The sequence below is a fragment of the Adiantum capillus-veneris genome, chromosome 8 (assembly GCF_014529385.1).
Source record: "Adiantum capillus-veneris isolate H3 chromosome 8, ASM1452938v2, whole genome shotgun sequence".
NCBI lineage: Eukaryota > Viridiplantae > Streptophyta > Polypodiopsida > Polypodiales > Pteridaceae > Adiantum > Adiantum capillus-veneris.
In genome coordinates, this window is record NC_140938.1 from 166,788,606 (window position 1) to 166,814,785 (window position 26,180).

At 44.2% G+C, this 26,180-nt stretch overlaps 1 protein-coding gene across 3 annotated transcripts in view; it reads right to left on the reverse strand.

The window, feature by feature from the left end:
- Window positions 1-3,128: 3,128 nt before the first annotated feature.
- Window positions 3,129-26,180, reverse strand: part of LOC147453311 (subtilisin-like protease) — a 67,360-nt gene continuing 44,308 nt past the window's right edge. Inside the window, exon 4 of one of the 3 annotated variants that reach the window (XR_015188965.1) lies at window positions 3,129-3,621. The gene's annotated coding sequence lies outside the window, so the exon portion shown is untranslated. Of the gene's footprint in view, window positions 3,729-26,180 lie in introns of all 3 variants that reach the window. The other 2 variants (XR_015188966.1, XR_015188967.1) reach the window with 2 other exon arrangements.

The following is a 26,180-nucleotide window of genomic DNA, read 5'->3' on the forward strand; positions in this document are numbered from 1 at the left end:
TAAGGAATAGTTACTCAAGGACCATTCCCTACACCATAATCTCAACAATCATCACATAATCGACCATCAAAAATTGCATGTTATCTCCATAATTCAACAACCTAGTACGTAAAGGTGACAACTCTCTCATGATCGATAACATATTAACATCAAGTATGTAGTACTCATTTGGCTTATGTGCATAGAACATATTCAAAATCAATGATATGGTGCATAAATAGAACTCACAACTTTCTCATATCAATTAAATATTGTTTTGGTTAAATATGGGTGTAGCTTACATATTCTATTGCTAGTGTAGTAGTGACAGATAGTTGCCATCATAAAGAGAAAGCCATTAGCTATTTGACACTCTCGCTATGGCATCACTGCCAACTTGCATCCCTGCCTACAACGACTTGATCTTGTAGATTTTGAGCGAAGGGGTGACAACATGAGGGCTTGGTTAATTTAATGCTCACATTATGGCATCATTGCCTAATCACATCTCTATTTATGGGTGTACAAGAGAGTAGCAATATGAGACCATAGTTAATGTTTACTCGAAACCATTGCACCACCATCTCTACTCAATCTCACAATAAGGTGGGTTGGTGAAGATGACCAATCATGCTGACAGGTCAAATGTTGAGCTTAAAACTCTAGCAATCCTTTTTGAGCTCAACTCGAGCTCTTGTACTCTCAACGTGCTCTTGAACTTGTGCAACTTCTATGCGATATAAGACTTATCAACCACCGAATCTTGCATGCAAACATATACGTAGTGAATCTCACATGTAATAACCTTCTCAATGTACTTGGTCCTTCTCATGAACACTATATCAAAGCTCAATCTTTCTTAGGCTACATTATCTTCTATGTGAGGTCTATACATTAGTCCCTGCTAAGTTTATGCCCATGCAAGAGAAAGGTGTTAAGTTTAATTTGGACCCCAAAATGTAAAGGAACCTTCAACACTTGAACTCTCTAGTGATCAACAAGGCAATAATAAGTTTTTCTAGACTCCAAAATGAGAAGCAACCTTTTAGCGACTGAAGTCTATGGCGATGAACAAGCCATTGCTCAAGGGACCGAACTAGGAAGTTACATTTCATATTCTCATGGATGCTTCAAACATAGGAATGAAAGCTTTGTTGGCTACTTCGCATTCAACAAGGTTAAGGTTATTCTTCTGTAGAGAGGAATTGAGGAAGGTGTTTGGTGCCATCAATTTCAACCAAAATCAACATTGAAAGTTGTTTCATTTCCATGAAGATTATCAAGCACTCCTCCCTTTTGATACATAGGTGGTTATTCAAGGAAGACTAAACAATGTGATGATGTTACATTTGAAAGTTGAGCAAGATATTCCTTAAGCCTACAAATCACTATGTTGGTGATTTCATGTCTAGAGTTGCAAGAATTAGAAGAGCATGCATTGAGAGAGGAAGCCATTCGATGTTGAGCTTTCCTAGCTAGGAGGAGCCAATGAAGTAGATCCAAAGTACTTGGATTTCTATATGTTTCTTTATAATGGTGAAGACTCTGATGAGATGTACAGAGCTTAGTTTGATACTAAAGAGTCTAGAAGCCAGCTCTATAAATTGGGCATAGATGGTATACTTAGGTGGTGTCCCAAGGAGCACCAAAATAACAGTGTCAGAGAAGCTCATATTGGTGGTGCTGGGGAGAATATGCAAGCTAGCTGGTTTATGGTGGTAGCTGATCATGGGCAATCTTCAACAGGTTCTCAATAAGTGTGAAAGTGAGCAAACTAACTACAATTCATGACGCATGAAATGTGGCATGGACTTCACAGGGCCATCCAAGAAGTTGACACAAGGAAGAATACGTAAATTCTAGCAGCCTGCTCTATTAGCTAACATGTAGAAACTAGACCCAAACACTCCAAGACCAACAGCTTGGTCTTTCTATGAGTAGATAATATCAGCTTGATTGTCCTATAAAGATAGGTTCAGGCCAAGACAATAATTCCATAAATGAGACTACAAAAAGAGTCACTTCACGAATAAGACTTTGAAATTACTCAAACGAAAATATATGAATGGCTTACTATCCTACATGCAATGACCACAAGCCAGATTGTGAAGACAATCATGACCATGAACGTGCAAAAGAACCCTCATAGTTAGGAATTAGAGCCCTAGACAACTCTTTCAAGTTATAGAACAGTTTACGAAGTAAGAACAAGCCAAATACTTGTCAAATTTGTATATGGCACTGAAGAAGTTCCATTAGAATATTGCGGTGTAAGGATAGCTTGGTCAGAACATCATGATGCCGACAACGTATCCTCAAATGGGATAGAAAGACTAAAGTACTTGTCTAGATTAATGCTTCCTGGTGTGTTTAATGGAGCCAGCATCAAGCTCTATGCCATTAAGGGACAAAATAAAAATAAAGCAGCAAGAGGATGAGGCAAAATGAAAGACCTGAACTGACTACTCTTTTGGCAAAGACCGTGAAGTGGATGTAAGGGTTGTTTTTTTCCCCAAGAAAAAGATCCTTCTATTAGTTAATGAAACTGCCCATAGGGCTACAACCACCTCTACTAGAGAGGTCTACAGCAAACATAAGGGAAGGCTCTCCCAATGGAAAAACAGCATATGTACAATGAGGCTAAATCAGGATGTAAGGCTTGTTAGTCTGCTCAGGGTTAACAACTCCAGCATTTTCAGAATAATAACTTTAAGTTTACCCACAGATGCCTTTGCAAAGAGTTCCAAACTAAACATCTATGCTAACTACAAATTCCATTTGATCAAGGGAGTGCACTTCTTTGTTGTGTATCATCAGGCTCATGTGCGCAAGCCATAGAGCCTCCAATCAGTTTCATAGGGGATACATTAGCATGCATGTACGAGCATCATAACAATACAAACAATTGTAGACTTACTCTCATCCCAATTATTCTGTGGGATATTCTCTCTAACCATCAATGCACAAAAGTGTATTCCTTTGCCTAGCAATACCATATTTCAAGGGAGTATCCTTGCGAGTAAATCCACTATTATCACACGACACAGACACACCCAAAAAGAGACCGCTGAGAGTTTTTTTTTTTTTTTAGCCGGGAAGGGCGGGGGGGGGGGGGGGGGGGGGGGGGGGGGGGGGTTTGTCTTGCAACAGCTGGAAACCATCAACTGATCAAGCATGCAAGCTTACAATGTGGAAACTCCCTCTGGCAACTTGCTTTTACAGTAGTTTACACACCATCTAGCAGAAAAATGTATTGAAGACCATGACAGGCTTTTGTCTCCTCAAAAAACTAAATATCAGAAGCTCTTCTGCATGATCCACAACATCGAACTACACAAGAGAAGGAAAAGAAAGACATGCTACATTGTTCTAATGAGCTCTGCAGTCTTTGCAAGGATGGTGTAATCCTTTGAAAGAAAAATCCTTATACATAGTACTTACTGAAAAACAGTGACCTTGAGGAGGTTGGAGGAGTCCAATGATGCTACTGACTCACTACTCCGTATAAGCTTCTTTGAAGACACAATACTTGTAAGACATCCAACAATGCTGCTGACTCGTTACTCCGTATAAGCTTCTTTGAAGACACAATACTTGTAAGACGTTCTTATTTTAATCCCCAAAAAAAACTCGCAGGAGATCCTGATCAGATTTCAGATTAAAGTACTTTAATTATATGCAAAAGGCTCCCTAGCTAGCAAATTCCACAAACACTGCCACCCTATACGAGTCATTCAGCTCCAACCTGACTTCATCACAAAGAAAAGTGACCAAAATAATGAGCTAAGTGAAATGTTCTTCCCCAACAAGAGTTGCCAAACTTCTTGCTATTGTATATGAGTGCCATACAGCAAATCCTCAATGCAACAAAGACATTCAGAGTTGTCAAGCTAAATGCCAGGCTACGATTGTCAAATTGAGAATAACAAGGCAGGACAAATAGAATGATTCGGGACTACTTCATGTCTTGGCCTGTTGATATCAGTTAAAGGTTATCTCTTCAAGGGACGTATCCCCTCTCCTGCTAGAACACACCTCAGAATTCAGGCAAGCATTGGTTCGTTTGCATCTTCAGTATACGAGTGATTCAGTACAAGCAAAGGTGTTTTCCCAAACAAGAGCATACTCTTTACCGATGAAATGCGTTCGTTAGTAGATATTATTTCCTTCTGAAAGGCATGTGAGACTTTGTGCAGGTCATTTGTTTTGGGTTGGCCATCCATCTTCGTGTGCATGCCCTCTTATTGGACGTGTGACCCTCCACGTATCCTTCATTTTGATACCCCCTTGGCAGAAAACTCCTTTCCCGCTGCACAGATACGTTGCCTAAGCTTGTCACGACCTCGAGCAATGAGTGGAGGACTCCACCTCAACTTTGTGATTAAATAAAAGCTGTGTCACATCACCTCACTATACATGGCTCTTATGTGCGAAGTGCACATGCTACTACTACGCCTTCGGAGCCAAGCAAAATCAGTGTTTTTCTAAGCAACAAAATCAGCGTTTTTGATAGCAGCAGATCAGCGTTTTGTACCAGCAGAGTTGGCGTTTTTGCAGCAGCAAACTTCAGCGATTTCAGCAGTTCAAATCGGCAAATAAAGCATCGTTTGAAGCCATCAAATCAGCGTTTTCCAGCCAGCAATCATTAGCATCGTCGTCGCTCTCGACTCCAACGACACACTTTGCATCAGCATCTTGTACCAATTTTGTGCAATCAATAGCAGTTCAAATCGGCAAATAAAGCATCGTTTGAAGCCATCAAATCAGCATTTTCCAGCCAGCAATCATTAGCATCGTCGTCGCTCTCGACTCCAACCAAGACACACTTTGCATCAGCATCTTGTACCAATTTTGTGCAATCAATAGCATAGACTTCTCTCGCCATCGAGAGAAGGGCCTTCGGAGGAGGGTTTGACAACTTGTATGGTGTCGAATTCTTCTCTCTCTATCTCTCAGTCTCAACACCTTCATTCACAGTGTTTATCCACATTGTTTGTGATCACTTGCACTCTCTCATTAAAGGACGGAAGGCTCTCCCTTCCGTAAGTAAAAGGAACCTTGAGCACAGTTCGGAGCACTCATCTTGAGCAAAGTTGAACATTCACTTCCGCTGCACCTTACATTGGTATCAGAGCTTTGGCAGTGTTCTATATCACTCAAGGAAAGAACCACAAGAAATTTTTTTTGCTTGTTGCGGTCGCACGTAACCCAAGACCTCTTGGGCGTGTCCATTCCTAATCGTGTTTTTGACAAGTGACAGGAAACCCAAGAAAGAAGAGCTTGTCCAGCCTCCCACTGTTTCTCTTTTCACTCATTGAGAGCGGACCGTGCACTTCGTGGCCTGCGAATCGACGTGAGGTGGGAAAAAGCAACCTTGGTGTGAGCGCAAGGCCGCCAAGGGGTGCACCTGCGCGAAAGAGAAAAGCTCGGGTGAAGAGAAGTTCCTTCTCTAACACAGATTGCAAGCTAAAGAAGACCCTCAAGAACCTCAAGAACTCAAGACCCCAAGACACCAAGACCCACAAGAACCCAAGTTCCTCGTGAACTTAAGAATCCACGACTTCAGTGTATAGTCATCACCCGAAGCGGAATGGATACTTCAAATGGAGGTGATAGGCATGAAAGTAGCGAAGAAGAATCTCACCACCAAGGAGGTTTTTCTGACCCTCCTCCTTCCCCATCTACGCCACGGATTGTACCAAATCCTATGGAGGCTTTGATCAAGTCGATGATGGACATGATGGCACAACAACAAGAAGCGAATCGCGTTGCGATGGCACAACAAGAAGCGAATCGCGTTGCGATGGGACAACAGGAATTGAATCGCGTTGCCATGGAGCGTAAACACCAAACGAGAAAGGAAACCTTGGACCGCAAAGCGCGCTTGGCGGTCGAGGAACGAAAAGAAAGAAAGGCACAAAGAAAGGAGGTGTCCGAAGAAAGACGAGCGGCCTCGGAGGCTGAGCGTGAGGCACAGAGAGAACTACGCATGCAAGAGTTGGTCCGACAAGTTCTCACCTCGAAGTCTGAGCCGGCCAAAGATGTTGGTAGTTCATCAAGTAGCGCAAGCCAAGATTCGAACTCCAATAACCCAGTCACCGAGAAGTCGACTTTCAGTAAGTATGATGGTAAGATGGATGCTAGTATTATTCATTTTTGGTTGCATCAATTTAATGCTTATTTTGCGACAACTAAGAAGACAGGCAATAGCAAGGTTTTGACAGCAACCATGTACCTTGCCGATGATGCCATTAATTGGTACCACGCATGGCAAGAGGTACAGTTGGCCGCGCACCTAGAGGAAGCCAACGAAGACGCGCCCCTTTCCTTCAATTGGGCCGACTTCCAAGACCAACTCAAGGCGCGGCTTATGCCACCACAGTACCTAGCGCGGTTGAAAGAGAATTGGTGCAATCTCAAGCAGATTGGTATGTCAGTCATGTCTTTTTCTAGCCGTGTTTTGCAGCTCGGCACCCAATTAGGCAAATCGGATGATGAGCACAAAGAGGCTTTCGTTTTTGGGTTGGACGAATACATCAAGTTTGATGTAGAAGTCTTCGACTCCGCAGATCTCAACAAGGCGGTAGCAATTGCTCTCTCCCAAGAGATGAAGCACAACAAGGGCAAACCTAAGGAAAACAAGACTTCTCAAAGTACCTCTCCGAACCCTCAGAACGGTAAGAACGGTAAGAATGGTAACTCTTCTAGCCCATCTTCCTCTAATCCTTCGGCAATGAACTCTCAAAATGAATCTAAGGGTAAAGCTAAAGCACCTGCAAAACCTAAGCTAACCCCATATAAAAAAGCCGCATAAGGAATTATAGGTGGATACATAACGGCTGAAGAACAAGTGATTTATACTAAGGAAGGTAGATGTTACCAATGTCACGTCAAGGGTCACATTAAGAAGGCTTGTCCTAAGACAGCCCTAACTAAAGAACCTAAGACACCCACAACAACCACAAGCACTTTAATGAGCCAAGTTAAATCTTCTCATGTCTCTGACACACACATTGATAAGTCTCTCATGAAGTGTTATGGTCATGTAAAGGGTCAGCGTTTTATCATATTGTTCGATCCAGGCAGTATGCATGATGTGATTAGTGCCTCTCTTGTTGAGAGAGCCCGCTGTCACGTGACACATCAAACCCTATGTGTCCGTAGACAAGCTACAGCATAACAAGGGTTCCGTCAGTCTAGATTAGAAGTGATCTGACACTTTTGAGTCTATTCGTAGACCGTGCATGCCCAATCACTTAGTGTAGATGCATATCCTCTGGTTGCACACAGCATGATCATAAGCATTCCCATCAGAATCCATCAGAATCAATTAGGGGAATTTTCCAATGATTTTAGCCTACTTTCCCTACTTTTGACATTTTTCACTTATTAATTTAAGTGACTTTTGTTGGGAACTGAGTAGGGCAAATTGGGTAAGATAATATAAAAGAAAACCCAAGTTAGCACTAAATGGCAGAAGAGGCAACAGGAGCCAAGCTCAGCAGGCAACTTCTCAAGCAAGACCTTGGTGGATTTTCCCCCTCCAAGCAAGAAGGACCTTCCCCCATTGGCGTTTTCTCCAGCAATTAGCCATCGCCATCAGACCCTTGCCCTAGCGTTTTGCAGCAGCAAAACATCGCCAGCAGAATTCTCATCCCTAGCGTTTTCCACAACCACAGATCGCCTCCCTTTCTGGCTGGCGTTTTTCAGCATGCAACGATTTTCAGCCATAAGAAAACCTGTAAATTCAGCCCTGAAAGAGTAGCAGATTGAGCCCAAAGATCATAGGTTTTCAGCCATACAGTAGACACAGTTTTTCAGCCTTAAAGACAGTAGGAACCAACGTTTTCCCAAGCGTTTTCAAGCAGGCCATATTTCAGCCCATAGCGTTTTTGGACAGTAGATAAAAGATTGCAGATTTCAGCCCTTAGGTCGGTCTCGTCATCCCCGTCGTCATTGCCGACATAGCCTAGACTTGCATCAGTCACATGCATCCACATTGTACCAAGTTCTGCAATCATAAGTAGACCACTCTCGCCGACGAGAGTGGGACCTTCAGAGGAGGGTTTTACAACAGTATCTAGTGTCGTATCTCTCTTCTCTCTCTATCTCTCAGTCTCATTCACTTGCACGCACAATGTCCATTCACTTTGTTGTGATCATAGCAATCTCTCATTAAGAGCAAAAGACTCTCCCTTCCATAAGAATAAGAACAAAAAGGAACCTTGAGCACATTATGGAGCACTCATTTTGAGCAAAGCGCAAACATTCATTCCGTTGCACCTAACATTGGTATCAGAGCTTTGGCAGTGTTCCGTATCACTCAAGGAAAGAACCACAAGAATCACAAGATTTTTTTTTGCTTCTTGAGATCGCACGAACCCAAGTTTGCTTGGGCGTGTCGATTGCTAATCATGTTTTTGAAGAGTGACAGGAATCCCAGGAAAGAAGGGCTTGTCCAACCTCCCCTTGTGTCTCTTTTCACTCATTGAGAGCGGACCGTGCACTTAGCGGCCGGCCAATCGAAGTGAGGTGGGAAAAAACAACCTTGGTGTGAGCGCAAGGCTGCCAAGGGGTGCGCCCGTGGAAAGGAGTAGAACTCGGGTGAAGAGAAGATCCTTCTCAAACACAGATTGCAAGCGAAAGAAAACCTCAAGACCCTCAAGAACCTCAAGAACTTCAAGACCCTCAAGAACCCAAGAACCCAAGACCCTAGTGCATGGTCATCACCGAAGCGGAATGGATACTTCACCTACAGGTGGTGAGCATGAGAGAGGCGACGAAGAGTTTTCCCCACCAAGAGATTTTTCTGACCCTCCCCCTTCGCCATCTACGCCACGAATTGTACCAACTCCCATGGAGGTGATGGTCAAGTCGATGTTGGAGATGATGACACAACAACAAGAAACGAATCGAGTTGCGTTGGCACAACTAGCAAGAAAAGCAGAACAACAGGAAGCCAAGGACCGCGAGCGCGAAGAAAGAACTGAAAGAATTGCCGCACAACAAGAAGCAAATCGCCTTGCTTTAGAAACACGAGCGTGATGAACGAAACGAAAGAAAAGCACAAAGAAAGGCCGAGCGTGAAGCTCAAAGAGTGGCCTTGGAGGTCGAGCGTGAGGCTCAAAGAGAACTACGCACTCAAGAATTGGTTCGACAAGTACTTGCCTCGAAGTCCGAACTAGCCAAAGATCGTGGAAGTTCCTCAAGTGGCGTAAGCCACGATGCGGATTCCAACCATCCAGTCATAGAGAAGTTGACTTTCAATAAGTACGATGGTAAGATAGATGCTACGGTTATTCATTATTGGTTGCATCAATTTAATGCTTATTTTGCGACAACTAAGAAGACAGGAAATAGCAAGGTTTTGACGGCAGCTATGTACCTTGCCGGTGATGCCATCAATTGGTACCACGCATGGCAAGAGACAAGGTTAGCCGCGCATCTAGAGAAAGCCGACAAATTCACACCCCTCTCTTTTAATTGGGCTGATTTCCAAGATAAGCTTAAGGCGCGGTTTATGCCACCTCAATACCTCGCACGATTGAAGGACGATTGGCGCGCTCTCAAGCAAAATGGTATGCCGGTTATGTCTTTTTCTAATCGTGTTTTGCAGCTAGTAACTCCATTACGCAAGTCGGATGATGAACGCAAAGAAGCATTCCTTTATGGATTGGACGAGTATATCAAGTACGATGTCGAGGTGCTCGATCCAATCGATCTCAACAAGGCGGTAGCGATTGCTCTCGCACAAGAGATGAAGCACAACAAGGGAAAGCCTAAGGAGAACAAGACTTCCACAAGTACCTCCCAGACTTCTCACAACCCTCAAAATGGTAAGAACGATAAGACTGGTAAGAACGGTAACTCTTCTAACCAATCTTCCAACAGTCTCTCAGAAAAGAATTCTGCCAATGAACCTAAGGGAAAGGCTAACACAATTGCTAAACCTAAGCTTACTCCATATGAAAAGGTAGCACAAGGAATTTTAGGAGGATACATCACATCGGAAGAGCAAAGCACTTATTCTAAGGAAGGTTGTTGTTTTCATTATCACATTAAGGGTCACATAAAAAGAACATGTCCTAAGCTTGAATCGAATGAATCTAAAGAATCCACAGAACCACTTCCTCTGTCAATGCAATTAATGATCACACGAGTGTGCCCCAAATTTCTCTTGACCCTCCCATTGATGATTCTCTCATTAAATATTATGGTCAGGTGTCGGGGTAGCGTTTTGTCATATTGTTTGACCAAGGTAGTATGCATCATGTGATCAGTCCCTCTCTTGTTGAGAGAGCCCGCCTAGAAGTTAGTTAGAAATCTACTCTCAAGGTCTCTGGCTTTGTTCCCAGAATGGACTCTCTCATCACGCAGAAGAGTCTTGGTGTGTTGTTTACAATTCAACAACAAGCTGCCTTCACTAGAAGATTTTTTGTCTCTCCTCTCTCAGGATGTGATAAGATTTTGGGCATTCGATGTTTTCGTGATCTGAACCCTCTCATTGATTAGGAGGCTAACACTTTCACTCTCTATGCCAAAAGTGATATTCCCATTGTCATTCGTGGAGAGGACATTGTTCATTCTCCCTCTCTCATTGCTAATATGCTGGACAAGATTGAAAGGATTCATGAGAAGAAGACTCTCTCAGTCTCTTCTTCTCCAAATCATGACACACAGGATTTGCATGATTATGACAAGCATGATGATCAAGATGTGTTTTCTCACAAATATGATGATTTGCATAAAGAAGACGTGATTGTTCACAAGGAAGATGAGTTAGTTGATTCTTTTTCTAGCGAAGCTAACCTCGTTGCAGATTCGATCAATCACAAAGAATCGATCTTGACTTTCAAGTCGAGGTCCACAGAACCCCCACAGGAAGATTCGATAGATTCCGAAGAACCGATCTTGGCTCTCGAGCCTAGGTCCAAAGAACCCTTACAGGAAGTATTATGTGTTCGCATGATTAGTACGCACGCATTGTACGAGTGTTTCATTCGTGATCGTTTCCTGTATTTTTGTCGGCGTCTTTATGTGATCCCTTTTCCTAGGCATGACATATTGTACGTTGGGCACGTTTCATTCATGAATGAGCACGAATGTATGCGGATTTTTCATGAAAAGCTGAAAAGTATGCATTCAAGGAAGTCATATTTCATGTCTCTTCCTTGGCATGACACATTCATAGAAAGAGCACATGAGAGTATGAGCATCAAGCATAGGCATTTCCATTGTGTTTTGCCACATTTGATTGATTTAGATCAGGAAAGAAAGATTCGCTCTCATTGTTTGCATGTCTTGGATGAACGGTTTGGCACTCCGTCTCTTTGTTCATCTACATTGCATGCACAGTCTTTAGAGAAGACACGATTTTTTCCCATCACTTTACATGGAATAGGTATGTTCATGGTTTTGTGTTGGAAGTGGTTTCAGGAAATTTCAGCCATAGAGATTCTTGAAGAAGAAAGAAGCAGGACTCTCGACGAAGTTGAAGCATCGAAGGAGCCACATAAGACTTTGTGTCGCTTTCGGCGCGGCCCAAAGAAGCAAGCGTTGCAGACATTTATGAAGTTCAAGTATCGCACGACCCACACATCAAAGTGGGCCGGCGAAGAGTTTCTTCCAGGATTCTAGATGCTATTGGCGATCTCCCTCAACGCCATACAGTTCGGTACCAATACCTCACTTTGAAAAGGAGGGGATGTCACGTGACACATCCAACCCTCTGTGTCCGTGGACAAGCTACAGCATAACAAGGGTTCCGTCAGTCTAGATTAGAAGTGATCTGGCACTTTTGTGAGTCTATTCGTAGACCGTGCATACCAAGTCACTTAGTGTAGATGCATATCCTCTGGTTGCACACAGCATGATCATAAGCATTCCCATCAGAATCTATCAGAATCAGTTAGGAGAATTTTCCAGTGATTTTAGCCTACTTTCCTTATTTTTGACATTTTTCACTTATTAACTTAAGTGACTTTTGTTGGGAATTGAGTGGGGCAAATTGGGTAATATAATATAAAAGAAAACCCAAGTTAGCACTAAATGGCAGAAGAGGCAACAGGAGCCAAGCTCAGCAGGCAACTTCTCAAGCAAGACCTTGGTGAATTTTCCCCCTCCAAGCAAGAAGGACCTTCCTCCATTGGCGTTTTCTCCAGCCATTAGCCATCGCCATCAGACCCTTGCCCTAGCGTTTTGCAGCAGCAAAACATCGCCAGCAGAATTCTCATCCCTAGCGTTTTCCACAACCACAGATCGCCTCCCTTTCTGGCTGGCGTTTTTCAGCATGCAACGATTTTCAGCCATAAGAAAACCTGCAAATTCAGCCCTGAAAGAGTAGCAGATTGAGCCCAAAGATCATAGGTTTTCAGCCATACAGTAGACACAGTTTTTCAGCCTTAAAGACAGCAGGAACCAGCGTTTTCCCAAGCGTTTTCAAGCAGGCCATATTTCAGCCCATAGCGTTTTTGGACAGCAGATAAAAGATTGCAGATTTCAGCCCTTAGGTCGGTCTCGTCATCCCCGTCGTCATCGCCGACATGGCCTAGACTTGCATCAATCACATGCATCAACATTGTACCAAGTTGTGCAATCATAAGTAGACCACTCTCGCCGACGAGAGTGGGGCCTTCGGAGGAGGGTTTTACAACAATCTCTGGTGTCGTATCTCTCTTCTCTCTCTATCTCTCAGTCTCATTCACTTGCACGCACAATGTCCATTCACTTTGTTGTGATCATAGCACTCTCTCATTAAGAACGGAAGGCTCTCCCTTCCATAAGAACAAAAAGGAACCTTGAGCACATTATGGAGCACTCATCTTGAGCAAAGCGCAAACATTCATTCCGTTGCACCTAACACCCGCCTAGAGGTTAGTCAGAAATCTCCTCTCGAGGTCTCTGGCTTCGCTCCCGGTATGAACTCTCTCACAACGAAAGAGTGCCTTGATGTGTTGTTTACAGTTCAACCAGCTGCTTTCCGTAGGAAATTTCTCGTGTCTCCTCTTTCAGGATGTGATATGCTTCTGGGCATTAGATGGTTTCGTGAGCATAACCCTCTCATTGATTGGGAGGCCAACACTCTCACATTAAATGCCAAGACTGACTCTCCCATGATCATTCGTGCTGAGGAGGGTCTGCATTCTTTGCCTCTCATTTCTCATGGTGCAGGTAAAGCGTGAATTACGACAAGGAGCACAAGCGGCATTCACCTATGCTACTCCAGTATCCCAGAGCATTCAGGCTCCAAACAAGTATTCAGATTTGTTTACCAAGTTTAAGCATCTCTTTTTGCAGGATGATCTTCCACCCCGTCTCCCACCTGAGCGGCCGAAGGACCATCGCATCGAACATATGGAGGGGGCACAGCCTGTCAGCAAGGCTCCCTACCATTTGAACAAGACACGGGAGGAAGAGTTAGAGCGGCAACTCACTGAGTTAGTGGCTCTAGGATTCATACATCCTAGTGTAAGTCCTTTTGCTGCTCCTATTTTTTTGTCCGCAAGAAAGATGGTTCATCTCGTTTGTGTGTTGATTACAGGGCATTGAACAAGATGACCGTCAAGAACAAGTTTTCAATGCCTCGTATTGAGTATATCCTTGATAGGCTCAATGGGGCAAAGGTTTTCAGTAAGGTCGATCTCAAGAGTGGATACCATCGGTACGGGTATTCAAAGGCGACATCTTCAAGACCGCTTTTCGAAGAGCGAGGGCAATGGGAGTATGTGGTTATGCCTTTTGGATTGACAGGTGCCATGGGTACATTTAATCGTCTCATGGTAAGTCGTTTCGGCGATATGGTTGGTGTATGTGTGTTCATCTTTCTTGATGATATTCTCATTTTTTCTGCATCGTGGGAACAACATGAAAATGATGTCGAAAGGATACTAACCCGTTTGGATGAATGTCAGTTGTACATTGCCGCTAAGAAATCTGAGTTTTTCCTCACTTAAGTTACTTATCTGGGTTATATCATTTCTGTACACAGCGTCAAGCTAGACCCCGCGAAGGTGGAACATGTACATAATTGGGATTTGCCCAAAACTACATATGATGTGCTTTCTTTCCTTCGTTTATGTCAATCATATAGTTCACACATAGAGAATTTTGCACGCATTATCGCACCTATGACTGATGTTTTCGCAGGGGTAAAGACTCGCCGTCAGCACGTGGGCTTGTCCGAGTCAACCATTGAGGCTTTCGCAGCTCTCAAGGTTGCGATGACAGAAGCACCGTGTCTTATCCTTGCCTCACCCCTTTGAGGTATGGACGGATGCGAGCAATGTCACCATCGACGTTGTGCTCCAGCAACATGGTCGTCCAGTAGCTTTCCTTAGCCGGAAGCTCAATAGTGCAGAACAGAACTATTCAGTTTATGATAAAGAACTTTTGTCTGTCATTCACTCTCTTAAGCATTAGAAGCATTTTCTTTATGGTAGAGAGTTCACCGTTCGCACAGATCACCAAGCCCTCAAGTGGCTCCAGTCTATGCCTAGTGCACATTGGAGTGACCGCCAAGCAAGGTGGTCACAATTTTTTGAGCAATTTGGAGGTTTGATTGAGTATGTGCTTGGAAAAGCTAACCCTGTTGCAGATGCGTTGAGTTGCGAAGGACGTATTTTGGCTCTTGAGTCAAGATCCACAGTTTCTATACAGGGGGTGTCTTGCGACAACATGAAGAACCAATATGCGGATTCCGAGTTTGGTAAGCAATGGTTGTAGGCTCTTGCTTCCCAAGGACCAAGCAACTATCTCATTCGTGATGGTTTGTTGTATTTTCGTCAACGTCTATGTGTGTTGCATGATGATTTGCATGATCAAGATGTGATTTCTCACAAGCATGATGAGTTGCATGAAGATGATGTGATTGTTCACAAGGATGATGTGTTAGTTGATGCTTTTTCTAGCGAAGCTAACCTCGTTGTAGATTCGATCAATCACGAAGAACCGATCTTGGCTTTCAAGTCGAGGTCCAAAGAACCCCCACAGGACGATTCGATCGTTCAAGAAGAACCGATCTTGGCTCTCGAGCCTAGGTCCAAAGAACCCTCACAAAAAGTATTATGTGTTCGCATGATTGATACGCACGCATTGTTCGAGTGTTTCATTCGTGATCGTTTCCTGTATTTTAGTCAGCGTCTTTATGTGATCCCTTTTACTAGGCATGACATATTGTACATTGAGCACGTTTCACTCATGAATGAGCACGAATGTATGCGGATTGTTCATAAAAAGCTGAAAAGTATGCATTCAAGGACATCACATTCCATGTCTCTTCCTCGGCATGACACAGTGATAGAAAGAGCACATGAAAGTATGAACATCAAGCATAGGCATTTCCATGGTGTTTGGCCACAGTTGCTTGATTTAGATCATAAGAGAAAGATTAGATCTCATTGTTTGCGTGTGTGTGGTGAACGGTTTGGCACTCGTCTATTTGTTCATCTACATTGCATGCACACTCTTTTAGGAAGACAGGATTTTTTCCAATCACTTTACATGGAATATGTTCATGGTTTTGTGTTGGAGATGGGTTCAGGAATTTTCAGCCACGGAGATTCTTGAAGAAGAAAGAAGCATGACTAAAGACGAACTTGAAGCATCGAATGAGCCACATAAGACTTTGTCGCTTTCGGCACGGCCCAAAGAAGCAAGAGTTGCAGACCTTTATGAAGTTCAAGTATCGCACGACCCACACATCAGAGTGGGCCGGCGAAGAGTCCCTTCCAAGATTCCGGATATTGTTAGCGATCTCCCTCAACGCTATACAGTTCGGTACCAGTACCTCACTTTGAAAAGGAGGAGATGTCACGCGACACATCCAACCCTATGTGTCCGTGGACAAGCTACAGCATGATCAGGGTTCAATCAGTCAAGTCAGTCTAGATTTAGAAGTGATCTGGTACTTTTGTGAATCTATTCGTAGACCGTACATGCCCAGTCCCTTAGTGTAGATGCATATCCTCTCGTTGCACACAACATGATCATAAGCATTCCCATCAGAATCAATTAGGAAAATTTTCCAATGCATTTAGCCTATTTTACCTATTTTTTGACATTTTTCACTTATTATTTTTAAGTGACTTTTGTTGGAAAGTAGGTAGGGCAATTTTGCTAAGTTTGTATATAAGAAAACTAGAGCTAGCACTATTTGGCAGAAGAGGCAACAGGAGCCAAGCTCAGCAGGCAACTTCTCAACAAGACCACTTGGTGGATTCCCTCCAAGCAAAGAAGAACCATCCCCCTAGCCTAACATTTTCTTTCCACAAGCATCCCTAGCGTTGTGGATCATCTTCGCCGTCGCTCCAAGCCATTGGCGTTTTTAGCAAGAAGACCATAGCCACAGTACCCCCATCAGCGAGCGTTTTTGAAAACTTACCAAGCGTTTTTGGAAACACATCAGTCTAGCGTTTTTGCATGTCCCAACGATTGCAGATTTGCAGCATTTATGACCTCAGCCTGCAACGTTTTTCAGCCATGAAGTACCTGCAAGTTCAGCCCTAAGAAAGTAGCGGATTCAGTTCAGAAAGACCATCAGTTTTCAGCCTTAAGAAACCTCAGTTTTCAGCCCTAAAACCTGCAGATTTTCAGCGACAAAGATCATCAAAAAACAGCCCCAAAATCAGCGTTTTTGGACTTGCTCTAGATTTCAGCCCATAGCGTTTTTGGTCAGCAGTAGAAAGATTGCAGATTTCAGCCCTTAGGTCGGTGTCGTCATCCCCGTCGTCATCGTCGACATAGCCTAGACTTGCATCAGTCACATGCATTCAGTTTGTACCAATTTGTGCAATCATAAGTAGACCACTCTCGCCGACGAGAGTGGGGCCTTCGGAGGAGGGTTTTACAACGTCTCTGGTGTCGTATCTCTCTTCTCTCTCTATCTCTCAGTCTCATACACTTTCACGCAGTGTCCATTCACTTTGTTTTTGTTCATTGCACTCTCTCATTAAGAACGGAAGGCTCTCCCTTCCATAAGAATAAAAGGAACCTTGAGCACAATTCGGAGCACTCATCTTGCATTCCGCTGCACCTAACACGCAAAGACCAGCCCATATCAGCGGTTTTTGGTGCCAGACAATTTCAGCCATCAGCGTTTTTAGGGCAGCAGCAAATCAGCCTCAGATTTCAGCCAGTAGCGTTTTAGGACAGAAGTACAAAAGCGTCAATTTTCAGCCCTTAGATCGGTCTCGTCATCCCCGTCGTCGACATCGGTTTAGCCTAGACTTGCATCAGTCACATGCATCCACTTTGTACCAGTTTGTGCAATCAATAGTAGACCGCTCTTGCCGACGAGAGTGGGGCCTTCGGAGGAGGGTTTTACGTCTCTGGTGTCGTATTCTCTTCTGTATCTCTCAGTCTTCTGCACTTCCATTCACTGCGTCCATTCACTTTGTTTGTGTCCATTGCACTCGCTCACTAAAGGAGCGGAAGGCTCTCCCTTCCATAAGTAAAAGGAACCTTGAGCACAGTTCGGAGCACTCATCTTGAGCAAAGTTCAAACATTCATTCCGCTGCACCATACATTGGTATTAGAGCTTTGGCAGTGTTCTGTATCACTCAAGGAAAGAACCACAACAATCACAAGAATTTTTTTGGTTGTTGTGGTCGCACGGACCTAAGTTCGCTTGGGCGTGTCGATTCCAAATCGTGTTTTTGAAGAGTGATAGGAATCCCAAGAAAGAAATCCCGAGAAAGAAGGGCTTGTCCAGCCTCCTCTTGTGCCTCTTTTCACTCATTGAGAGCGGACCATGCACTTAGCGGCCGGCCAATCGACGTGAGGTGGGAAAAAGCAACCTTGGTGTGAGCGCAAGGCCGCCACGAGGTGCACCCGCGGAAAAGAGCAGAACTCGGGTGAAGAGAAGATCCTTCTCTAACACAGATTGCAAGCGAAAGAACAACCTCAAGAACCCCAAGAGCCAAGACCCGCAAGAATCCAAGTTCCTCGTGAACTTAAGAACCCAAGACCACAAAAACCCACAAGAACCCACGACTTCAGTGGATAGTCATCACTCGAAGCGGAATGGCTACTTCGCTTGGTGTCACGTGACACATCCAACCCTATGTGTCCGTGGACAAGCTACAACATGATCAGGGTTCAGTTCAGTCAAGTCAATCTAGAATAGAAAGTGATCTGGCACTTTTGTGAGTCTGTTCGCAGACCGTGCATGTCCAGACACTTAGATTAGATGCATATCCTCTGGTTGCACACAGCATGATCATAAGCATTCCCATCAGAATCCTTCAGGGGAATTTTCCAGTGCATTTAGCCTATTTTACCTATTTTTGACATTTTTCACTTATTATTTTTAAGTGACTTTTGTTGGAAAGTAGGTACGGCAAATTGAGTAAGTTTGTATGTAAGCAAACCTAGACTAGCACTAATTGGCAGAAGAGGAAGCAGGAGCACACGCTCAACAAGCACCTTCTCAGCAAAACCCCCCAAGAGACCTAGCGTTTTTGGAGCAGATCCAGTGCCTAGCGTTTTCAACGCCAGATCAGCCAGAGATTTGCACTTGCAAATTCTCAACGACAACAGAACCACAGATCAGCCTAGCGTTTTGCATTTGCAAGACATCCGGTGAGACAGCAAATCAGTTTACAGCCCTAGTGTTTTTGGTTTGTAGATCAGCCCCCGCGTTTTGCAGATTGACCGCGACAGAACATCAAGGAACATCAGCGATTTCAGTTTTCAGCAGTTAGACACCGCAGATCAAGTCCCGAACCTCGCAGATCTCACGTTCCCGCAGCAGATCCTCGCCACACGGTCAGTTTCCGCAAGGTTTACGGTTTCAACCCGAAAAACGCAGATTTCGGCATCTGTGTTTTCAGCGCGTCGTCGTCGCATCATCACCATAGACATCGTCACCGACATAGAGTCGGAATTCAACAGATAGAAGATTTGCAGATTTCAGCCCTTAGCGATTTCAATTTTCAGCCCGTCTCGTCGTCGTCCTCATCGTCGTCGACATCGTCGACAAGTCCAAGCATTGTAGAGATTTGTGCAATCATAAGTAGACTGCTCTCGCCATAGAGAGTGGGGCCTTCAGAGGAGGGTTTTACAACATCTCTGGTGTTGTACTCTCTTCTCTATCTCTCAGTCTCATGCACTTCCATTCACTGTGTCCATTCACTTTGTTTGTGATCATAGCACTCTCTCATTAAGAACGGAAGGCTCTACCTTCCATAAGAACTTGAGCACAGTTCGGAGCACTCATCTTTAGCAAAGTTCAAACATTCATTCCACTGCACCTTACATCGGTATCAGAGCTTTGACAGTGTTCTGTATCACTCAAGGAAAGAACCACAAGAATCACAATAAATTTTTTTGCTTGTTGCTATCGCACGAACCCAAGTTCGCTTGGGCATGTCGATTCCTGATCGTGTTTTTGAAGAGTGACAGGAATCCCAGGAAAGAAGGGCTTGTCCAGCCTTCCCTTGTGCCTCTTTTCACTCATTGAGAGCGGACCGTGCACTTAGTGGCCGGCCAATCGACGTGAGGTGGGAAAAAGCAACCTTGGTGTGAGCGCAAGGCCGCCAAGGGGTGCGCCCGCGGAAAAGAGCGGAACTCAGGTGAAGAGAAGATCCTTCTCTAACACAGATTGCAAGCGAAAGAAGAACCTTAAGAACCTCCTCCCGCAAGAACCTCAAGAACTCAAGAACCCCAAGACCCAAGACCCGCAAGAACCCAAGTTCCTTGTGAACTTAAGAACCCAAGACCACAAGAACCCACGACTTCAGAATGGTCGTCACTCAAAGCGGAATGGATACTTCGCTTAGAGGTGATGAGCATGAGAGAGGCAAAGAAGAAATTTCCCCACCAGGAGATTTTTCCGACCCTCCCCCTTCCCCATCTACGTCAAGGATTGCACTAACTCCTATGGAGGAGTTGGAGCATATTTTTATGGAAAGGAAGTTAGAACGTGAAGCAAGAAATACAGAAAGAATGGCAAAAATGGAACACAAACATGCAGAAAGAAAAGCAGAAAGAGATGCAGAAAGAAAGGCAGCCAAAGCAAGACAATAACAGAGCGACTGACACAGGAAAGAGTTCTGGCGACTCTTTTCTCAAGTTCAGGCACAGATGCAAGAGATTTGGGGAAAGGAGACTCTCTCAGTCTCTTCTTCTCCAAAGCATGACTCACAGGATTTGCATGATTATGAGAAGCATGATGAATTGATTGATAATGATGAGCATGATGATTTGAATGCCAATGATTTGCATGATGATTTGGATGAGAATGACACGCATAATGATTTGCATGATCAAGATGTGATTTCTCAAAAGCATGATGAGTTGCATGAAGATGATGTGATAGTTCATAAGGATGATGAGTTAGTTGATGCTTTTCTAGCGAAGCTAACCTCGTTTCAGATTCGATCAATCACGAAGGATCGATCTTGGCTCACGAGCCTAGGTCCAAAGAACCCCTTCAGGAAGAACCGATCTTGGCTCTCGAGCCTTGGTCCAGAGAACCCTCACAGGAAGTATTATATGTTCCCATGATTAGTACGCACGCATTGTCCGAGTGTTTCATTCGTGATCATTTCTTATATTTTCGTCAGTGTCTTTATGTGATCCCTTTTCCTAGGCATGACATATTGTACGTTGAGCACGTTTCACTCATGAATGAACACAAATGTATGCGGATTTCTCATGAAAAGCTCAAAAGTAGGCATTCAAGGAAGTCACATTTCATGTCTCTTCCTTGACATGACGCAGTTGTAGACAAAGCACGTGAAAGTATGAGTACCAAGCATGGGCATTTCCATTGTGAATTGCCACAATTGATTGCTCTAGATCATAGGAGAAAGATTCGATCTCATTGTTTGCGTGTATGTGGTGAACGGTTTGGCACTCCGTCTCTTTGTTCATCTACATTGCATGCACAGTCTATTAGGACGACAGGATCTTTTACACTCACATTACATGGAATAGGTATGTTCATGGTTTTGTGTTGGAAATGGTTTCAGGAATTTTCAGCCATGGAGATTCTTGAAGAAGAAAGAAGCATGACTCTCAACGAAGTTGAAGCATTGAAGGAGCCACAGAAGACTTTGTGTCGCTTTCGGCGCGGCCCAAGCCTCAAGGAAGCAAGCGTTGCAGATCTTTATGAAGTTCAAGTACCGCACGACCCACGCATCAGAGTGGGCCAGCCAATAGTTCCTTCCAAGATTCCGGATGCTATTGGCGATCTTCCTCGACACCATACAGTCCGGTACCCGTACCTCACTTTGAAAAGGAGGGGATGTCACATGACACATCCAACCCTATGTGTCCGTGGACAAGCTACAGCATAGTCAGGGTTCAGTTCAATCAAGTCAGTCTAGAATAGGAAGTGATCTTGCATTTTTGTGAGTATGTTCGCAGACCGTGCATGTCCAGACACTTAGATTAGATGCATATCCTCTGGTTGCACACAGCATGATCATAAGCATTCCCATGAGAATCCTTCAAGGGACTTTTCCAGTGCATTTAGCCTATTTTACCTATTTTTGACATTTTTCACTTATTATTTTTAAGTGACTTGTGTTGGAAAGTAGGTACGGCAAATTGAGTAAGTTTGTATATAAGCAAACCTAAACTAGCACTAATTGGAAGAAGAGGCAGCAGGAGCACACGCTCAACAGGCACCTTCTCAGCAAAACCCCCCAAGAGACCTAGCGTTTTTGGAGCAGATCCAGTGCCTAGCGTTTTCAATACCAGATTAGCCAGCGATTTGCACTTACAGATTCCCAACGACAACAGAACCACAGATCAGCCTAGCGTTTTGCATTTGTAGGACATCCGGCGATAGCAGATCAATTTTCAGCCCTAGCGTTTTTGGTTTGCAGATCAGCCCCAGCGTTTTGCAGATTTACCGCAACGGAACATCAAGGAACATCAGCGTTTTCAGTTTTCAGCAGTTAGACACAGCAGATCAAGTCCCGAACCTCACAGATCTCACCTTCCCACAGCAGATCCTCGCCGCACGGTCAGTTTCCGCAAGGTTTACAGTTTCAGCCCGGAAAACGCAGATTTCAGCATCTGCATTTTCAGTGCGTCGTTGTTGCATCGTCGCCATCGACATCGTCACCGACATAGAGTCAAAATTCAGCAGATAGAAGATTTGCAGATTTCAGCCCTTAGCGATTTTAGTTTTCAGCCGGTAAGGTCGTCATCCTCATCGTCGTCGACATCGTCGGCAAGTCCAAGGATTGTAGAGATTTGTGCAATCATAAGTAGACCGCTCTCGCCATAGAGAGTGGGGACTTCGGAGGAGGGTTTTACGTCTCTGGTGTCGTATTCTCTTCTCTATCTCTCAGTCTCATGCACTTCCATTCACTGTGTCCATTCACTTTGTTTGTGATCATAGCACTCTCTCATTAAGGACGGAAGGCTCTACCTTCCATAAGAAGAAAAGGAACCTTGAGCACAGTTCGGAGCACTCATCTTGAGCAAAGTTCAAACATTCATTCCGCTGCACCTTACACTTAGAGGTGATGAGCATGAGAGAGGCGAAGAAGAATTTTCCCCACCACGAGGTTTTTCCGACCCTCCCCCTTCCAAATCTACGTCAAGGATTGCACTAACTCCTATGGAGGCTTTGGACCAGATGTTTATGGAAAGGAAGTTAGAAATGGATCGCAGACACGCAAAAAGAAAAGCAGAAAGAGAAGCAGAAAGAGGCAACCATAGAGCATGAGCATGAGCAAGCGCGACACATGCAAGACTTCTTGCGACTCTTTTCTCGAGTGCAGGCACAGATGCAAGAGATTCGGGAAAAGGAGACTCTCTCAGTCTCTTCTTCTCCAAAGCATGCCACACAGGATTTGCATGATTATGAGAAGCATGATGAATTGAATGATAATGATGAGCATGATGATTTGAATGCCAATGATTTGCATGATGATTGATGACAATGACAAGTATGATGATTTGCATAATCAAGATGTGATTTCTCACAAGCATGATGATTTGCATGATCAAGATGTAATTTCTCACAAACATGATGATTTGCAGGAAGATGACGTGATTGTGCACAAGGATGATGAGTTAGTTGATGCTTTTTCTAGCGAAGCTAACCTCGTTGCAGATTCGATCGATCCCGAAGAATCGATCTTGGCTTTCGAGTCGAGGTCCACAGCAAACCCCCATGCAGAATCGATCAAACACGACACGACGAACCGATCTTGGCTCTCGAGCCTTGGTCCAAATAACCCTCACAGGAAGTATTATGTGTTCGCATGATTAGTACGCATGCATTGTTCGAGTGTTTCATTCGTGATCGTTTCCTGTATTTAAGTCAGCGTCTTTTTGTGATCCCTTTTCCTAGGCATGACACATTGTACGTTGAGCACGTTTCTCTCATGAACGAGCACGAATGTATACGGATTGTTCATGAAAAGCTGAAAAGTATGCATTCAAGGACGTCACACTCCATGTCTCTCCCTTGGCATGACACATTTGTAGAAAGAGCACATGAAAGTATGAGCACCAAGCATGGGCATTTCCGTTGTGAATTGCCACAGTTGATTGCTCTAGATCATAAGAGAAAGATTCGATCTCATTGTTTGCGTGTGTGTGGTGAACGGTTTGGCACTCCGTCTATTTGTTTATCTACATTGCATGCACAGTCTTTGAGGAAGACATGATTTTTTCCAGTCACTTTACATGGAATAGGTATGTTCATGTTTTTGTGTTGGAAGTGGTTTCAGGAATTTTCAAACATGGAGATTCTTGAAGAAGAAAGAAGCATGACTCTAAACGAAGTTGAAGCATCGAAGGAGCCACAAGAGACTTTGTGTCGCTTTCAGCACGGCCCAAAGAAGAAAGCGTTGCAGACCTTTATGAAGTTCAAGTACCGCACGACCCACACATCAGAGTGGGCCGTCGAAGAGTCCCTTCTACAATTCCGGATGCTATTGGCGATCTCCCTCGACGCCATACAGTTCGGTACCTGTACCTCACTTTGAAAAGGAGGGGATGTCACGTGACACATCCAACCCTATGTGTCCGTGGACAAGCTACAGCACGACAAGGGATTAGTCAGTCCAGTCAGTCTAGATTAGAAGTGTTCTGGCACTTTTGTGAGTCTGTTCACAGACCGTGCATTTCCAGACACTTAGTGTAGATGCATATCCTCTGGTTGCACACAGCATGATCATAAGCATTCCCATTGCATTTAGCCTATTTTCCCTATTTTTGACATTTTTCACTTATTATTTTTAAGTGACTTTTGTTGGAAAGTAGGTAGGGCAAATTGAGTAAGTTTGTATATAAGCAAACCTAAACTAGCACTAATTGGCAGAAGAGACAGAAGGAGCATCATTGCTCAACATGCAACTTCTCAGCAAGAACCCTTGGTGGTGTTTTCCCTCCAAGCAAAGACTCCCCTAGCCCTAGCGTTTTCCAGCAAGCACCCCTCGCCAAGACAACCCCAGCCTAACGTTTTCATCAGCAAGACATCATCGCCATAGACCTTCAGCAACTGGCGTTTTTCAGCAAGAACACCATCGCCATAAGATCCAGCATGCTAGCGTTTTTACACCTGCATACTCAGCCCCTTTGCATGGCGTTTTCAGCAGATAAGGATCCAGCAGATTTCACCCTTTGACCCCCCTAAAGACGAGCAGATTTCAGCCGCAAAGACCAGCTTATATCAGCGTTTTTGGTGGGAGACAATTTCAGCCATCAGCGTTTTTAGGACAGTAGCAAATCAGCCTCAGATTTCAGCTAGTAGCGTTTTTGGACAGCAACGTCAGTTTTCAGCCCTTAGATCGGTCTCGTCATCCCCATCGTTGACATCGGTCTAGCATAGACTTGCATCGGTCACATGCATCCACTTTGTACCAGTTTGTGCAATCAATAGTAGACCACTCTCGCCGACGAGAGTGGGGCCTTCAGAGGAGGGTTTTACGTCTCTAGTGTCGTATTCTCTTCTCTATCTCTCAGTCTTCTGCACTTCCATTCACTGTGTCCATTCACTTTGTTTGTGTCCATTACACTCTCTCACTAAAGGAACGAAAGGCTCTCCCTTCCGTAAGTAAAAGGAACCCTTGAGCACAATTCGGAGCACTCATCTTGAGCAAAGTTCAAACATTCATTCCGTTGCACCTACAATTCTGGCACTTTTGTGAGTTTGTTCGTAGATCGTGCATGCCCAAGCACTTAAGAGTAGATGCATATCCTCTGGTCGCACACAGCATGATCATCAGCATTACCATCAGAATCCATCAAGAGCATTTTCTAGAGCACAGAACCTAGTTTCCCTATTTTAGCCATTTTTCACTTATTATTTTTAAGTGACTTTTGTTGGGAACTGGGTAGGGTAATTGAGCCAAGTTAATATAAAAGAAAACCTAGTGCTAGTGCAATCTGGCAGAAAAGGAAGAAGTGCACAGGCAAGTCGCTTGCAACAGGCATCTCTCTCTCTCTCTCTCACAAGCAAGAACCACCCCCAAAGAACCCTAGCGTTTTCAGCCTTGAAGCCCTTGCGTTTCCTACCCTAAACCTCAGCATTTTCAGCCTGGACAATCAGCGTTTTTCAGCAAGCAAGACCAACAAATAAAGCCAGCAAAATCAGCGTTTTTCTAAGCAACGAAACCAGCGTTTTTTATAGCAGCAGATCAGCGTTTTGTACCAATAGAGTTTTGTACCAGCAGAGTTGGCGTTTTTGCAGCAGCGATTTCAGCAGTTCAAATCAGCACATAAAGCATCATTTGAAGCCATCAAATCAGCGTTTTCCAGCCAGCAATCATTAGCATCGTCGTCGCTCTCGACTCCAACCTAGACACACTTTGCATCAGCATCTTGTACCAATTTTGTGCAATCAATAGTATAGACTTCTCTCGCCATCGAGAGAAGGGCCTTCGGAGGAGGGTTTGACAACTTGTATGGTGTCATATTCTTCTCTCTCTATCTCTCAGTCTCAGCACCTTCATTCACAGTGTTTATCCACTTTGTTTGTGATCACTTGCACTCTCTCATTAAAGGACGGAAGGCTCTCCCTTCCATAAGTAAAAGGAACCTTGAGCATAGCTCGGAGCACTCATCTTGAGCAAAGTTCAACATTCACTTCCGTTGCACCTTGCAGTTCGCGATCCAATTCTGCCTTTCTTTCTTCGCGCTCGCGCTCCAAGGTGGCGCGTTGCGCTTCTTCTTGTAACATCATGTCCATCATCGTCTTGACCAAAGCCTCCAGAGGATTTGGTGCAATCCTTGG